Source organism: Anomaloglossus baeobatrachus, chromosome 4 (genome assembly GCF_048569485.1).
Source record: "Anomaloglossus baeobatrachus isolate aAnoBae1 chromosome 4, aAnoBae1.hap1, whole genome shotgun sequence".
Classification (NCBI taxonomy): Eukaryota; Metazoa; Chordata; class Amphibia; order Anura; family Aromobatidae; genus Anomaloglossus; species Anomaloglossus baeobatrachus.
In genome coordinates, this window is record NC_134356.1 from 575,185,759 (window position 1) to 575,197,135 (window position 11,377).

Here is an 11,377-nt window from a genome sequence, read left to right on the forward strand (position 1 = left end):
ACAGTCACCGTTAACTACCGGGAAAAAGCAACAGCAGCCGTCCGTGGGAACAGTGTTTCCAGCCGTGTGTTTTACCGAGAACTGTGTCACCGTCTCAGGCTGAGTGAGTACCACCGTGCCGTGAGGCACAGCGCTGCCCCCGCACCTCACCAGGCCCCGCACCTGGCCTGCCATCCCTCATCCTCCACCCCATCACTGGGCCCCGGGACAACCAACCCCTACCCACGGAGGGGAGAACTAACAACTCTGCTGCTCCCTGTCACCGCTCCCGGGATCCCCATACAGAGCAGCGGTGGTGTCCACACAATCACCACAACCGTGGGTGGCGTCACGGACAATAAATCCCCAAAACCAATACCCTCTTTTCACTCACGGGCGAGGAGCGCCGCTCGAGTCCCTGGGATCCGGCCCATCGCTCGAGCCACCGAGCAGCAGAGGCCGCAGCAGCAGCGGCAGCCGGACCCGAGCAGTGGGAGAGCGCAGCGTCCCCTCCTCCGCCCGCAACACAAGCAGTGGAGGAGATGGGGAGAAAGTGCTCCCTCCCTCTTCTCCACAGCTATGACCCGATCGCAAGATTGGATCACAGTCGTGTGACCCTCGGCTGGCACTTGCAGCAGAGGGTCATTAGCATATCGCTTCCGATGCTCTCACATCAGAAGCTATATGCAAATGGAACCGTACCCTTAGTGAAACATCTGGACTAGAGGCGGCAGGGTCATCACCCGGACTCTTTTATGAAGCTTTTGTGATGGATGCCATATGTGGTTTAGCATAATCCTGCTGAAATATACAAGGTCTTACCTGAAACATATGTTGTTCTAAACTTCTATATAGTGCTCAGCATCAATAGCGCCTTTCAATATGTGTAAGATGCCCATGCCGTAGGCACTAATGTAGCCCCATACCATCAGAGATGCAGACTTTGGAACTATGCGCTGATAACTAGCTGGATGATCCCTCTCCTCAGGGACACAGGACATGGCTTCCATAATTTCCATAAAGAATTTCAATATTCAGAGTTTTCGCAATTTGATGTTGAGGAACATTTTTCTGAAAACAGTTACACAATTTTTAGATGCAGTTGTTCATAGATTGGAGAATCTCTGACCATCTTTGCTTCTGAGAGACTTTGCCCTATCTAACATGCTCTTTTGATAAGCAGTCATGTGCGGATACCATATACTCCATATATCCATGTGACTATTTTAGAGCTGTGATTTAACTTCAAGTAAGTTGCTAAACTGCAGGTCCCATGTGATTGAAACTCCACGTGGATTAAATTGAGACCTATGAGGCTGTAGAGTCCTATTTGAGTTGCATATCAGACTTCAATAGGGCTGAATTTTTTTGCTTTGATGTTAAGGCTCGCAACACACCCTAATTAACCATCATCCGATGCAAAGTCACAAAGTGACATGTCACTCTATGTTGCTCTAGACTAGTTTTCATTTGTAAAGTATTTGCCACCCATAAGCTTGTGCCCGCTGCAGCCAATCATTGGGACTCATGTCTACAATGGCTGCATCAGTCACATAGGCTACAGTCTGACAAAGACTGGGTGCAACAGTGGAGAGCGATCGCTGTAGTTGCAGAGGATATATTATTTTTTAGCTAGCACATGCTAATGAGCAGAAAAACAGCTTAAAACGGAAAATCCCTTTATCACTAAGTAATCCGGTCTACTACTGTGGAGCATTTCACTTTTTGCCTTAGGCTAAGTTCACATTTCCGTTGATTTGTATCAGTCACATGCGTCGCTTGACGCATGTGACTGATGCGCTGTTCAACGCTGTACAACGGATGACAAAGAACAGAATTCTTTGTCGGATTCCGTTGTGTGCGGGGGGCGGAGTTCGGGGGCAGAGCCGAGCGGGGGGGCGGGGCCAGGCGCTGAGGATGTCAGTGGAAGTGCTGCGGTCTGCATGGCTGGGGACAGGTGAGTGTATGTGTGAGTGAGTGAGTGTGTGTATGTGCATGTATGTATGTATGTATGTATGTATGTGTGTGCACATGCAAAGTGCGGGAGGGGGCGGAGCCGAGCGGGGGGCGGGGCCAGGCGCTGAGGATGTCAGTAGAAGTGCTGCGGTCTGCATGGCTGGGGACAGGTGAGTGTATGTGTGAGTGAGTGTGTGTATGTGCATGTATGTATGTATGTATGTATGTGTGTGTGTGTGCACATGCAAAGTGCGGGAGGGGGCGGAGCCGAGCAGGGGGCGGGGCCAGACGAGGGTGTCAGTGCTTGTCTGCATGGCTGAGGACAGGTGTGTGTGTGTGTACATACATGTGCGGAGTGCGGGAGGGGGCGGGGCCGAGCGGGGAAGTGTCGGCCTCCCTGCACACGTAACCAGCCTAAATATTGGGTAACAGCAAAGCACCCGATGTTTACCTTGGTTACCCGATATTTACCTTGGTTACGGGCCTACCGCTGGCTCCTTGCACCGTAACCAGGGTAAATATCGGGTAACCAACCAAAGCTGGTGACGTGTGCAGGGAGCCAGAGAGCATGCGCAGCGAAATCCGACGGATCTCGCTGCTCAAAAAACGTTACATGCTGCGTTCCCCCCGCCCGGCGGTCAGTCGTTCCACGACTGATCAGTCGGGCGGAGGGTGCAACGCAGCATCATCAGTCACAATCCGCTGCTCATACAAGTCTATGGGAGCAGCGGAATCCGCTAAACGGATTCCGCTGTTTACAAGAGCAGCGGATTGTGACTGATAGATTTTAGCGGAAATGTGAACTTAGCCTTACTCTCTTAGAATCGGTGACCTGTGCTTGAAAACATTACTGAGACATCCATACCCTGCCCCAGGAAACGGTCATTCTATGTGGACATTTCACACTCCAAAAATCATTAAAAGAATATTTACCCCCCCAAAAGGATTGAAGAATGCTTTATTCTGTATGGCTGTCATAACTATGCTGGAAGGTAAATATGTGGGAATATAGAAGCCGATTCATCAAACAGTTTTTGGCGGAATTCTGCAGTAAAAGACGTTTAGGCTATGTGCGCATCTTGGCATTTTTTGTGACAACAAAGATGCAGCGTTTTTGACCGCTAAAAACGCAGCCGCGGCAAAAAAACGCATTGGTAAAAACGTGTGCGTTTTTACCGATTTCTTTTTTTTTTTTTTTTTTTTTTTTTTTTTTGGTGCGTTTTAGCTGCGTTTTGGATCTCTGCGTTTTGCTGCGTTTTTCCAATGCATTGCATAGGTTGGAAAACGAAGAAAATAATTGACATGACCATTGTTTTAAAAAAACGCAGCTAAAAAAAAAGTTGACTACAGACAGCAAAAATGAAAACTCATGGACTTTGCTGGGGAAGCAAAGTCATGCAGTTTTGAGCCCATAAACGCACAGTGCGCACACAGCCTTAGAAATGGCATTTTGACGACAGTATCTTTTTGAAAATCCGTCAGGAAACAGTCCACAAATTAATTATAGTTTACACCATAATTGTCTCAGATTCTTCAGAATAATATACTTAAAAGATTTGACCAGCTTCAAGCTGAGTTTGGGATACCGCACAGTTCCTTTTACCAATACCTGCAGCTCCGTCATGCCTATGAGACACAGACACGTCGTATGGACATTAGGATAGAGCGGAATCACACTCTTACTGAATTGTTGACATCTGATCGCTCCTATGGTATTATTTCTAGGTTGTATACAGTGATGTTATCTAGACACCTCGACAAATTCCCTTTGCAGGCTAGAGAAAAGTGGGAGAGGGACCTAGGCCCTATGACAGAGGAACAGTGGGGTGAGGTCCTGTCTCAGACTCCAAGCCTTGCTGTATCTGAAGGCCAACGACTGTCACAGCTATTCCTGTTACATAGAGTATATAGGACACCTAGTCTATTGCATAAGATGGGAGTTAGGATGGATGATCTGTGTCCTAGGTGCGGACAGGAGGGTGCTAATCTGATGCATATGATGTGGTCCTGTGGGAACATTGAAGATTACTGGAGGGCAGTACTAGAATTGGTTAGACAAGTTTTCAATATCCGTCTACAGCCAAGACCTATTATATGTATCCTGGGTCTACTGGAAGGGGGGGGTGGACTTGAGTTCGCCGGTAATGGTCGGTACTACACGCCTCTTGTACCAGGCTAGGAAACTGTTGGCTTACCACTGGTTGGACCCAGCGCCTCCGGTCATCGGGGATTTTAGGGAAAGAGTAAACGCTATACTTCGACTGGAGAGAGGAGTATACCTTAAAAGAAATGCATTGAAAAAGTTCTATAAGATCTGGGGGGCATGGTTGGATACCCCAGGCCTTCCCTCCTCGGCGTTACTGCAGGACAGTGCGAGCGACCAGGTCCTTCTCCTTCTGACCGGTTAACAAATTTCCTCAAATAGGGTGATATGCGTACTGCTGGAATGTGTGTATATGTATATGTGTGTGCATGTATATGTGTGTGCATGTATATGTGTGTGCGTGCGTGCGTGCGTGCGTGTATGTATATGTGTATATATATATATAATGTCATAATGATGCTGGGTAAGCTATACTATGGAGAATATATTGGGAAATAATATGCACTTTGAGACCCATATTGAAATGAGACGTGGACTGCGGGTGCATTGTTTATTATGTTATTTGTGTGGTTTTTCTTATTGACTAAAGGTTTTTTCCCTTTCTGTGATATTTCTATGGAGGGAATTATTTTATGTGTTGTATAATTTTGCTGTTAAATAAAAATGAACCTGATTTAAAAAAAAAAATAGTTTACACCATAAAGGTAAACTGAATTGTGATAGAAATGTACTCCAGTTACTAACTAGACTGTATCTCGCACGACTGCTGAAATATGCGCCAAATTCATTAAGGCTCACTGCTCTTCATGATTTTGGCATATTTTAAGGGGGCTTTACACGCGACATCGCTAATGCGGAGTCGTTGGGGTCACGGAATTTGTGACGCACATTCGGCCGCATTAGCGATGTTGCTGCGTGTGACACCGATGAGCGATTTTGCATCGTTGCAAAAACGTGCAAAATCGCTCATCGGTTACATGGGGGTTCCTTTCCGATTATCGTTACTGCAGCAGTAACGATGTAGTTCGTCGCTCCTGCGGCAGCACACATCGCTATGTGTGACGCCGCAGGAACGAGGAACCTCTCCTTACCTGCCTCCCGGCCGCTATGAGGCAGGAAGGAGGTGGGCGGGATGTTCCGGCCACTCATCTCCGCCCCTCCGCTGCTATTGGGCGGCTGCTCAGTGACGTCGCTGTGACGCCGCACGGACCGCCCCCTTAGAAAGGAGGCGGTACGCCAGTCACAGCGACGTCGCCGGGCAGGTAAGTATGTGTGACGGGTCTGCGCGATGTTGTGCAGCACGGGCAGCGATTTGCCCGTGTCGCACAACAGATGGGGGCGGGTACCCACGCTAGCGATATCGGGACCGATATCGCAGCGTGTAAAGTAGCCTTTACTCCAGCACACTCTTCATCAACACTAGAATAAAAACATCAATCTTTATGATTCAATACGATTGATGGTGTGTGTGCAAACATCAAAGAAGCAGAAACAGATATAATCTGAACTTGATAGAAGTGGAGCGAGGTTATATTTGCCAATATCTTTCTCGCACCTCAGAATAACACTGTGTAATTTTGAGCACATACACGAGGTAATTCATTTAGTCATTATGCCAGAAAAGTGTTGTAAAAGTGTTGAATAGTCGCAAAGTTTTTGAGCAACACTGTTGTTGTGCAGAAATGATGCAACTTTTGGTGTTTTCACACCATTTTGAATCAGCTCCGCTAAGCTCGTCCAACTCATCTTAAGTGCCGGCGTTTTGTACGGCCGAAATGCCATACACCAGTCCCTGATTGGAGCAGCATTTCTAGTGCAGCTTTCACCACTCAGAAGGTGCACTGAATTCATTAAGGTGGGCTGCTTTCACACTACGTTTTTTTAACATGCCTCATGAACTTTTTTTTGCTGCAAAAGCGGATCCTGTTTTTGGAAAGAGAAAAGCATGCAAACGCATGTGTTATTTTACAGGATCCTGTCACTTGACGTTTATGGGCGGGCATTGGAGTTATGTGATCGAGAGTGACTGAACGTGAAAGACTGGAAATTCAGATGCAGCTGGGGGCCAAAGAGAGGAGAAAGTGGGAGGAGGAGAGAGAGGAGAGAGAAAAGAGGGGGAGCAGAGAGTAGAGGTGAGAGAAGAGAGAGGAGAGAGAAGAGAGGAGAGAGAAGACTGATCACGCCAGGCTGATTTGTGGCCAAACAGGATCCTGTTTATCAGTATACCACCGTTCACCTGCGTTTGCATGCTGTTTAGTCAGTATCCAGCAATTTGCAGTATTTGAACGCAGCTCAAAAATGCTACAAGTAGCGTTTTTGAAAAAAGTAAAAAAAAACTGCAAGTCGCTGGATCCTGACTAAACCGCACGCAAACGCATGTGAACGCATGTTGATGCAAGTCCATTGCAAATGCATTGAAATGAAAACGCATTTGCACTGGATCCGTTTTTGCGTTAAAAAAACGTTCCGGACGCATGTTAAAAAATTGTAGTGTGAAAGCAGCCTTAAGTGCGTCTGTTAGGTCCCTTTCACACATCAGTTTTTTGCCATCAGTCACAATTCCTTTTCTCAACAGATCGGTCGCAGATTGTGGCTAAACTGATGTGATGGATCCGTTTTTCAACGGATCCGACTAGATGGGGGCTAAATAATAAATTGGAGCATGCTCAGTTAAAAAAAAAAAAAAAAATAGAATCCGTCGGCGGATTCTATCATTTAATGGATTACGACGTATCCTGCACCCATAGGCTTCCATTCTACCAAACGACGGAGGGCAACGAATCCGTCTTTGTCCGTTTTTCGACGTACACAGAAAAGTTACTTTGTCCGTCGCCTCCATCCAACAGACAACATTTTTCAACAGATCCGTCGAACGATGGATGAAACGTGAGGCCATCCGTCGCAAATACAAGTAGATGGAAAAAAAAAAAAAAGGATCCAGCGGCATCAGTTGCCGGATCCGTTTTTCAAAATTAGACGGATTGTGACTGATGGCAAAAAACTGATGTGTGAAAGGGGCCTTAATGAATTAAGCACCTTGTACGCTATGAAGACTGGCGTAGCCTGACCATACACTACCCCAGAGTTGATAAATCGCGCCCACAATCTTTCCCTTACATGGCAAAAACTTCTTTACTTTATACATTAAAGGGAACCTGCAAACAAGACACAGGGATGATATGTTCAACAAATTGATTTTGCAAATGAAATGAAGGGAATTTTGTTTACTTACCGTAAATTCCTTTTCTTCTAGCTCCTATTGGGAGACCCAGACAATTGGGTGTATAGCTTCTGCCTCCGGAGGCCACACAAAGTATTACACTTTAAAAAGTGTAACCCCTCCCCTCTGCCTATACACCCTCCCATGGATCACGGGCTCCTCAGTTTTGGTGCAAAAGCAGGAAGGAGGAAACTTATAAATTGGTCTAAGGTAAATTCAATCCGAAGGATGTTCGGAGAACTGAAACCATGAACCAAAAGAACAATTCAACATGAACAACATGTGTACACAAAAGAACAACAGCCCGAAGGGAACAGGGGCGGGTGCTGGGTCTCCCAATAGGAGCTAGAAGAAAAGGAATTTACGGTAAGTAAACAAAATTCCCTTCTTCTTTGTCGCTCCATTGGGAGACCCAGACAATTGGGACGTCCAAAAGCAGTCCCTGGGTGGGTAAAAGAATACCTCGATAAAAAGAGCCGAAAAACGGCCCCCTCTTACAGGTGGGCAACCGCCGCCTGAAGGACTCGCCTACCTAGGCTGGCATCTGCCGAAGCATAGGCATGCACCTGATAGTGTTTCGTGAAAGTGTGCAGACTCGACCATGTAGCCGCCTGACACACCTGCTGAGCCGTAGCCTGGTGCCGCAATGCCCAGGACGCACCTACGGCTCTGGTAGAATGGGCTTTCAGCCCTGAAGGAATCGGAAGCCCAGACGAACGGTAGGATTCAAGAACCGGTTCCTTGATCCACCGAGCCAAGGTTGACTTGGAAGCCTGCGACCCCTTACGCTGGCCAGCGACAAGGACAAAGAGCGCATCAGAACAGCGCAGGGGCGCCGTGCGAGAAATGTAGAGCCTGAGTGCTCTCACGAGATCTAACAAGTGCAAATCCTTTTCACATTGGTGAACTGGATGAGGGCAAAAAGAAGGTAAGGAGATATCCTGATTGAGATGAAAAGGGGATACCACCTTAGGGAGAAATTCCGGGACCGGACGCAGAACCACCTTATCCTGGTGAAACACCAGGAAGGGGGCTTTGCATGACAGTGCTGCTAGCTCAGACACTCTCCGAAGTGATGTGACTGCCACTAGGAAGGCCACCTTCTGCGAAAGGCGTGATAGAGAGACATCCCGCATCGGCTCGAAAGGTGGTTTCTGAAGAGCCGTTAGCACCCTGTTAAGATCCCAGGGTTCTAGCGGACGCTTGTAAGGTGGGACTATGTGGCAAACCCCCTGCAGGAACGTGCGGACCTGCGGAAGCCTGGCTAGATGCTTTTGAAAAAACACGGAAAGCGCCGATACTTGTCCCTTGAGAGAGCCGAGAGACAAACCCTTGTCCATTCCGGATTGAAGGAAAGAAAGAAAAGTGGGCAAGGCAAACGGCCAGGGAGTAAAACCCTGATCAGAGCACCAGGATAAGAAGATCCTCCAAGTCCTGTGGTAGATCTTGGCGGACGTTGGTTTCCTGGCCTGTCTCATAGTGGCAATGACATCTTGGGATAACCCTGAGGACGCTAGGAGCCAGGACTCAATGGCCACACAGTCAGGTTGAGGGCCGCAGAATTCAGATGGAAAAATGGCCCTTGAGACAGCAAGTCTGGTCGGTCTGGGAGTGCCCACGGTTGACCCACCGTGAGGTGCCACAGATCCGGGTACCACGACCTCCTCGGCCAGTCTGGAGCGATGAGGATGGCGCGGCGGCAGTCGGACCTGATCTTGCGTAACACTCTGGGCAGCAGTGCCAGAGGAGGAAATACATAAGGCAGTCGAAACTGCGACCAATCCTGAACTAATGCGTCTGCCGCCAGAGCTCTGTGATCTTGAGACCGTGCCATGAATGCCGGGACTTTGTTGTTGTGCCGAGACGCCATTAGGTCGACGTCCGGCGTTCCCCAGCGGCAACAGATCTCTTGAAACACGTCCGGGTGAAGAGACCATTCCCCTGCGTCCATGCCCTGGCGACTGAGAAAGTCTGCTTCCCAGTTGTCTACGCCCGGGATGTGAACTGCGGAGATGGTGGAGGCTGTGGCTTCCGCCCACAGCAGAATCCGTCGAACTTCTTGGAAGGCTTGACGACTGCGTGTGCCGCCCTGGTGGTTGATGTACGCAACCGCCGTGGCGTTGTCCGACTGTATTCGTATCTGCTTGCCCTCCAGCCACCGCTGGAACGCCTTTAAGGCTAGATACACTGCCCTTATCTCCAGAACATTGATCTGAAGGGAGGACTCTGTCGGAGTCCAGGTTCCCTGAGCCCTGTGGTGGAGGAAGACCGCTCCCCACCCTGACAGACTCGCGTCCGTCGTGACCACAGCCCAGGATGGGGGCAGAAACGATTTCCCCTTCGACAAGGAAGTGGGAAGAAGCCACCACTGAAGAGAGGTTTTGGCTGCCCGTGAAAGGGAGACGTTCCTGTCTAGGGACGTCGACCTCCTGTCCCATTTGCGGAGAATGTCCCATTGAAGTGGACGCAGATGAAACTGCGCAAAGGGAACTGCCTCCATTGCTGCCACCATCTTCCCTAGGAAGTGCATGAGGCGCCTCAAGGGGTGTGACTGGGCTCGAAGGAGAGAGTGCACCCCTGTCTGTAGTGAACGCTGTTTGTCCAGCGGTAGCTTCACTATCACTGAGAGAGTATGAAACTCCATCCCGAGGTAAGTCAGCGATTGGGTCGGTGTCAATTTTGACTTTGGGAAGTTGATGATCCACCCGAACCTCTGGAGAGTCTCCAGAGCAATGGTCAGGCTGTGTTGGCATGCCACCCGGGAGGGTGCCTTGACTAGAAGATCGTCTAAGTAAGGGATCACCGAGTGGCCCTGAGAGTGTAGGACCGCCACCACTTCTGCCATGACCTTGGTGAAGACCCGTGGGGCTGTCGCCAGGCCGAAAGGCAGTGCCACGAACTGAAGGTGTTCGTCTCCGATGGCGCAACGCAGAAAGCGTTGATGCTCTGGTGCGATCGGCACATGGAGATAAGCATCCCTGATGTCGATTGATGCTAGGAAGTCTCCTTGGGACATCGAGGCGATGACAGAGCGGAGAGATTCCATCCGGAACCGTCTGGTTCTCACGTGTCTGTTGAGCAGTTTGAGGTCCAGAACGGGACGGAATGATCCGTCCTTTTTTGGCACCACGAACAAGTTGGAGTAAAAACCCCGACCACATTCTTGAAGGGGAACGGGGATCACCACTCCTTCTGCCTTCAGAGTGTTCACCGCCTGAAAAAGTGCATCGGCTCGCTCGGGGGGCGGAGATGTTCTGAAGAAACGAGTCGGAGGACGAGAACTGAGCTCTATCCTGTAACCGTGAGACAGAATGTCTCTCACCCATCGGTCTTGGACATGTGGCCACCAGGCGTCGCAAAAGCGGGAGAGCCTGCCACCGACCGAGGATGCGGTTTGGGGAGGCCGAAAGTCATGAGGAGGCCGCCTTGGGGGCGGTTCCTCCGGCGGTCTTTTTAGGACGTGACTTAGACCGCCATGCAGAAGAGTTCCTCTGGCCCTTCTCCGACCTGTTGGACGTGGAGGAATGGGACCTGGCTGAGGGCCGAAAGGACCGAAACCTCGGTTGTATCTTTCGTTGCTGAGGTCTGTTTGGTTTGGACTGGGGTAAGGACGAGTCCTTTCCCTTGGATTGTTTAATAATTTCGTCCAATTGCTCGCCAAACAAACGGTCGCCAGAAAATGGCAAACCGGTTAAGAACTTCTTGGAAGCAGAGTCTGCCTTCCATTCGCGTAGCCACATGGCCCTGCGGACTGCCACCGAATTGGCGGATGCTACCGCTGTACGGCTCGCAGAGTCCAGGACGGCGTTCATGGCGTAGGACGAAAAAGCCGACGCCTGAGAAGTCAAAGACACAACCTGCGGAGTAGAGGTACGTGTGACCGCATTAATCTCAGACATACAAGCTGAGATAGCTTGGAGTGCCCACACGGCTGCGAATGCCGGAGCAAAAGACGCGCCTATGGCTTCATAGATGGATTTCATCAGGAGCTCTATTTGCCTGTCAGTGGCATCCTTGAGCGATGAGCCATCTGCCACTGATACTACAGATCTAGCCGCCAGTCTAGAGACTGGAGGATCCACCTTGGGACACTGAGCCCAACCCTTAACTACGTCAGG